Source organism: Aphis gossypii, chromosome 1 (assembly GCF_020184175.1).
Source record: "Aphis gossypii isolate Hap1 chromosome 1, ASM2018417v2, whole genome shotgun sequence".
In the NCBI taxonomy this organism is placed as follows: domain Eukaryota; kingdom Metazoa; phylum Arthropoda; class Insecta; order Hemiptera; family Aphididae; genus Aphis; species Aphis gossypii.
In genome coordinates, this window is record NC_065530.1 from 60750198 (window position 1) to 60757410 (window position 7213).

A 7213-nucleotide genomic window follows, 5' to 3' on the forward strand; every position below is an offset into this window, starting at 1 on the left:
TTATTATTGAAATAAATCTTATTTGTACCATACTATACATACATTTAATTATCGACATATTATTCTGTAATCTTGGGCCCCGTTCGTGGTTATAGTTATTTATGCATTTTTTAGTGCATGAAGTTACGAGCCCTAGTTATTACCAATAACTATTGTGATACGTGTACTGATATTATTATATTATTGTGCTTATAATAGTATCACCAGTAATGTTTATTTGTTAGTTAAATTAAGTAACAAAATTGTTGTATGATATGATTTGCACACGTTCCTGTAATTTAGAGTATAATTAATGTGGTCATAAGCTGACTATTTTTCTTTATTCATTGGTTCTGCGTTAGTAGGTGACAATATATTAAAATCTGGCACGTCACTTGTCCTCGTTAGTATCGCGTTGTTTCTAAAACAATAAGCATACAATTTTATAAAAATTAAAGGAGTCAAAATTAAATAAATATCGATAAAAAAGAGTAGTTTTACAATTGTATATATTACATAACAATAAGTTGGCTTGAATGACTTTTGTCGTCAACTGTCATTAAGAAGTTATTTTCACAAATATTTCAGTAATAAACAAACAACTATTATATATTATTTATTATTGAGAAATTGTTCCAAAATGTACAAAGAGCATACCATAATAGAGGTAAATATTATATTATAGCCTAAAACTGATTTATAACTGAAAAAATAAAATTGTTTGGTATTTTTTAGATGGACCATTCGAAAATTGTAATGAATCGTGGTCATTCAAAGAAGACAATTATTATGATAGTAATGTTGATCTTATTATGCCCGTGTGTGTTATCATCAGCAAGTGTTGTAGTAGTATTAAAAAAAAAACAAGTGAGTTGATTGTTATATCTTGCATACGACTAAGAGCCGTTTTTACAATTGACACGGTAGCTCTCCGCACAACCGTTGGCGTATTTCCCGATCCTAGTACATTTCAACGTGGCTTTCTGCATGATGATGTATACATGTTTTTACCGATCCTTATCTGATTCAGCGCGATAGGTTTCGTAATTTTTATATAAACACTTAAAACAAAATACATAATATTAAATGTTACATACATTGTTTTATTATCAAGATTTATAGTTATGAATCCAAAAAAATTAACAATAAATACATATATTTCTGTTTTTATTAATGTAGTAGTGTTTTGTCTTAAAAGTTTATAACGATTATGATAGCAACTATAAGTGTGTAACTTATAGGGTAACTATCAAAATCGTCTGTAAAATGTACCCAAATAAGATAAAATTGTAAATATCGGTTAGTGTGTTCACAACGTTCTATGTGATATAAATAACTATTTAGTGTGGTAATTTTAATTTATATGTATTGCTAAATGTGGATGCCTAATTATTAGATACTTAATTAAATTAAAAATGGATGCAAGTCAAATTTTTAAGTTTGATATATTTTGTGTTGTTTTAAATAGTGATGTTAAACCTTGTGAACATTTCAGCCTCGCGCTGAATCAGATAAGAATTTTTAAAAACATGTATACATCATGCAGAAAGGTTTTGGCTTCACCCCCGCGCTGAAACGTACTAGGATCGGGAAATAGGTTCTTTACCAGACTTGGTACGCAATTCGTGTGCACCGCAATATCCGGTAAAGTGTCTAATTAACCGGTAGAATTTAGCCGGTTAAGTGATGGTTATATATTTTTGTGATTTTAACTTAACTTTAATTTTTTATATTTTAAAGGAACCAAAGAACATAAACAGTGAATTTACTAATTTAACAAATTTCACTTTATTCGAATTAATCGATGAAATAAAAAAAATGAATATGTTAATTGACTATAGTCAAGATATCAGGATCAGAACACGTGATGTGTCCAAAATTGATATAGCTGTAGATGCAGCATCATTTTTGGATGGAATCATGCAGACGTATTGGGGTAATAATAAACAAAAAACATCAGAATCACCGGCAAGTGTTAATATTGTTAATAATATTTATAACAATCATACATTTAATCATTCAAAATGTGAACAATGCAATTAAAAAAAAAAAACGAGTGCAAAACCATAATTAATATATATATATATATATATAATTATATCATTTCTGGTAGGTATCATGCAAACCTATTTAGGTAAAAAAGATAAAAAATCAGATCCACATCAAACTGTTAATATTGTTAATAATATTTATAATAATCATACATTTAATCATTTAATCATTCCAAAAGTGAACAAGGAAATTAAAAAATAAATTTTACGGTATATAGGTATATACGACACAATTATAATATTATATTATATTTATAATTATATAATTATAATTGTCATATATGTTTATGCAAAATACAAGTTGTTGAATAAAAACGCTGTGACGTTATTGTGAAAGCTACAATGTGTTATAGATTTTTCGGTATGCCCTGAATCTACAAAAAATATGTGTATACAATGTTATACGTTCGTTTCAGAGTCGGAATTTGAGAAACATAAGATTATAATTATTATAGTCTTCAATATATAGTGGGTAGTTACTGCCTGCTAGATAATATCATATTATAATATATTTATAAAAACAAAAACGTTGTTACATCACCAGACGGTAAATAAAAAAGAATGAAAATGTATGAAAGAAAATAAATGCCAGAAATAAAGATTATAGAATAGTACACGGGGGAGAAACGGACGTGGAAGTATATATAAGTAAAACAATTGAATTAAATACGCCCTAAAGCGTCCATTAGCGCTCACGTTATAGTATTCATACAGTGTCAGTGTGGTGTGATGTATAATATGAGCGAGAAACATTTTTTTTTTTTTACTTCTTCCGTAACTGTATAGTCTGTATAATATTATTATGCGATGTAAATAAAGAATAATAGGAGTATTCTACATTGTAACACTCATTTCATTTTTTGTACGAGAGGTTGGTTGAGTTAGATCCTCCTCGGTAGTGCTATATTATTCGTATTACCTACATTTATAATATAGATGAAAATATTCTCACTTCATCGTGGTTGTTGATCGTAAAGTTATCAGTTATCATTGTTAAAAGCGCTACTATACGCATGTAACATATTAAACATAAATTATTAAATATGGCAATACTGTCATTTTTCGTATTATATTATTTTTGTTCAATAAATTTGCAGCGGGTCTTTTATAATATCGTTTTGCACGAAATACGTATTCATAAAAAATAAAAATAGCGTAGTTATATTAGCAATTGAGAATTACAGCACTATTCATGTAAAGAGCATTCGATTGTGTGGCATATAAAAGTAGGTTTAAATTGGTTCTAGGTTTCGTTTTTGATATTTCACCACCACCACGATTCGTCATTGAATTTACTATGTATGTAGGTACTTACATGTACTCGTTATACCGTTTTACGATGTTTTTATCATGTCTCGGAAAACGTTAAGTTGAATAATTGTATACTAGAAGTGCACCCTACGTATTAAACTCTTGAAAAATTGTTGACAAGAAGAGCTAAAACGACGTCGTCGGAACTATATATTTCAAATTTATGCACCAAGTGGGCAAATTTGTCATTTTTGATGTACCGCAGACTATATAATATACATATACATATATTTAGATTATGTTATGAGTCAATGACCGTGTGTCGAGTTAGAAACAAAACGTGCAAAAGGCACCGTTTAAGTCCATGTGGGGAGGTTGTAGAGGTACATTCTGCGATTGAGACGGCGTGGAGGTGGTACTATAACGTCTGTTGCAGCAGTGTACACATTATAGGATATTGCATTATTATATTATTTTAAGTAGTGTTCTCAAAAGCAACGACTGTTTTACAGTCGTGTCGCCCCGGGCATGTTAAAAAAATATAAACTCCGAGAAATCAAGAATTCGATTTGTTGCCGCGCGGTATAGTTAGGGGCGCGGAGAGTATTTAGTTATAGTCATACAGTTAGGCAAATGGGGAGAGCTGCTAAGAGGGCGGGTGTCTATATTATACAAAAATACATGCACAATATTATTATCATTAAATTACAGCAGCGTACGCGCGTGTGTTTGTGTGTGCAAGTATGTTCGCCTACGGAAACATTATAAGATTATACATAAAAAATATATTATATAAATATTATACGATAAGGTACTTGAGGTTGAAAAAAAAACTTACGGCGGTGGTAGTAAAACAAAAAAATAATAACAATAATAATGAGAAAATACATATAATATGTTCGTCGACGGTTGAACGGAGTACCCATATGGTATACAGAACTTTTACGACGAGTCGTATAATATTGTTTGAGGTCCAATTTCAGTCTCATACACCTATTTATATATACGAAAAATATTATGTATAATATTATACGATAAATTACATTGTGACGGTCGGATACGACGTGACAATCGTCGTTTTAGAGTAAATTAAAACTTTGTTTTTTTTCTCTCCAACTGTTACGGGTAGTAGAAATCTATATTATATGTATAACATTATTATAAATAAACCGTAAACAATTATAAGATATTTTTTAACATTGCGGCCATATTTTTTGAGTCGTATATAAACACTGGAGTGTGAGTATTAAACAATAAGTATATAATAATTTACAAAATACAAAAGCGCAGAGGGAAAACGGATGTGACACGTTTCACGTGACAGCGTTGGTGAAGTATTTGCGGACCTTACATAAGTGGCATTTTTTTGCAAATAACTTACACACAATAAAATATAATAGTATAATTATATTAAATTAATTTTATTATTGTATTATTCGGGTAGGACCTCATTCGACTCTGGATAGTACTCCTACCATTGCTACAAAAGTTAAAAATTATATTATGTTATTAAAACTTTTTAAAATTGGTCGTGGTTCCCTTGCGCGGATCAAGACGTTACTTGATTTTCTACTTATCGGCCTCGTGACTGGAAGATAGTATCGGTGTATTGTTGGACATCGAAAAAACTCAAAGGCCGAGCGGACGTGGACCTGCAGTGGCGGCGGCAATGGGTAGCGGTCGGAAAGGGTGTTATGGTTGGAGACGCGGGGTCGAAGGGATGCGGAAAAAAAATCTAACCGCCAACACTGAGACAGCTACCACGACGCCCGCCGGCCCCGAAGAAACGTGTTGAATGTGTCATCCGGTAGAAATTATATAATTATATATATATATATTAATTATGGTTTTGAACTCGTTTTTTTTTTTTTTAATTGCATTGTTCACATTTTGAATGATTGAATGTATGATTGTTATAAATATTATTAACAATATTAACACTTGCCGGTGATTCTGATGTTTTTTGTTTATTATTACCCAAATACGTCTGCATGATTCCAACCAAAAATGATGCTGCATCTACAGCTATATCAATTTTGGACACATCACGTGTTCTGATATTGATATCTTGACTATAGTCAATTGACATATTCATTTTTTTTATTTCGTTGATTAATTCGAATAAAGTGAAATTTGTTAAATTAGTAAATTCATTGTTTATGTTCTTTGGTTCCTTTAAAATATAAAAAATTAAAGTTAAGTTAAAATCACAAAAATATTTAACCATCACTTAACCGGCTAAATTCTACCGGTTAATTAGACACTTAACCGGATATTGCGGTGCATACGAATTGCGTACCAAGTCTGGTAAAGAACCTATTTCCCGATCCTAGTACGTTTCAGCGCGAGGGTGAAGCCAAAACCTTTCTGCATGATGTATACATGTTTTTAACAATTCTTATCTGATTCAGCGCGAGGCTGAAATGTTCACAAGGTTTAACATCACTATTTAAAACAACACAAAATATATCAAACTTAAAAATTTGACTGTCGAAAGAAACATTATGAGATAGCTTAACAGCACATTTCATAATCCACAACGCTGTATGTAACATGTATTCAGCCTGATTAAAAATATTTAACTTATATTATTATTACTGATACTTATATTATGAGTTATGACTATGTAATATGTATGTAATATAATGTGACGAACAATTGACAATATTATTGAATATATTTTTTTGATGAATAAGACGTAAATCCGCTGCTAACAACTCAATTTTAGAAATTTAACATAAACGATAGTTTTTGGAATTTAATTGTTGAACAGCACAAAATTTACAAAAATAAACTGACAACCAACAGATTATAGACTTCCAAGGATAATAATACAAAGTTTTTAACATAACAATATTATATAAAATATACATAGGTATTAAAAATAGTATAGTATGACTGCACTGGCTTAACGGCCAAAGGTGAGCGATATGCGAGACGATGAATATCCAACGCTAAGCTGCTGAGTCTCTGTATTTGTTTTTTTTCCAAACGATTTTATATTTCACGTGTGTACCTATAAACATTTTCGTGTCGAGTAGAGCGAAAAAAAGTGTCTGAGTTTCCGGAGAGGTTTCTAGGACACGCATAGCATTCTAGTGCACTACGGTTAAAATGCAGAGTTTAGTGCTGCAACGCAATTATATTTCCCAGTCTTGCATATAATAAATACACATAGACATACACTCACGCACACACACTTTAAAATAAATTCGTTCTGCATTTAAAAAAGAAAACGAAGTTTTATATTTTTTTCTAATGTCAAGAGCTCTTTGGTAACAAACATATATTTTTAAGCGATTGTCGCTGCTGTTGCAGACGTTCGTGGCAGGTAAGTTTTTTTTTGCATTTTTAAATTAAACTATATATACGTTCAGTGAACGAAATTATATAAAAATATTGTATTTTTCTTTTATTATTCCTTGATAAAACGAAGGATGAAAAAATTTGTTATCATTCCATTTTATTACTAAGAACCTAAATAATATACATAGGTATACATTAAAAAAATTCGAGCGTCAATATTATTTTTCTGGTCGTTATCAAAACATCGATACAGCAATGCGTGCATATCAACTGCAATAGCTGTGCATACTGTAAACACTAAACACTTATATATTGAAAATAATACACAGCCTATTAAGGAGCTGGCAATATATACATAGGTTAGGTAAGGAGTATTATGCATTTATTTATTATTTTATTTTATTATATACCTACTAAGCAATTCAAAATTCAATATTCAACAATTGTAATTTAATGCTATACGATAACCGGATAGTGAAATACAATCGTGTTTTGAAATGATAAATTCTGAGTTTAATCATGGTAAAACACAAAAGATCTTGAAGAACAAATGCATATTATGTATATGTAGGTTAAAATGATAATATTTATACAGTATTATAATGATAATCATTGAATATCATTAT

General features: G+C 30.2%; 1 long non-coding RNA gene across 1 annotated transcript; it reads left to right on the forward strand.

The window, feature by feature from the left end:
* The first annotated feature begins 548 nt into the window (after positions 1 to 548).
* On the forward strand, positions 549 to 5876 carry LOC114127031 (uncharacterized). Its single transcript, XR_007603383.1, has 3 exons — positions 549 to 646; positions 715 to 846; positions 1720 to 5876. It is a non-coding gene; the product is annotated as an uncharacterized LOC114127031 (long non-coding RNA).
* The last annotated feature ends 1337 nt before the right edge of the window (positions 5877 to 7213 follow it).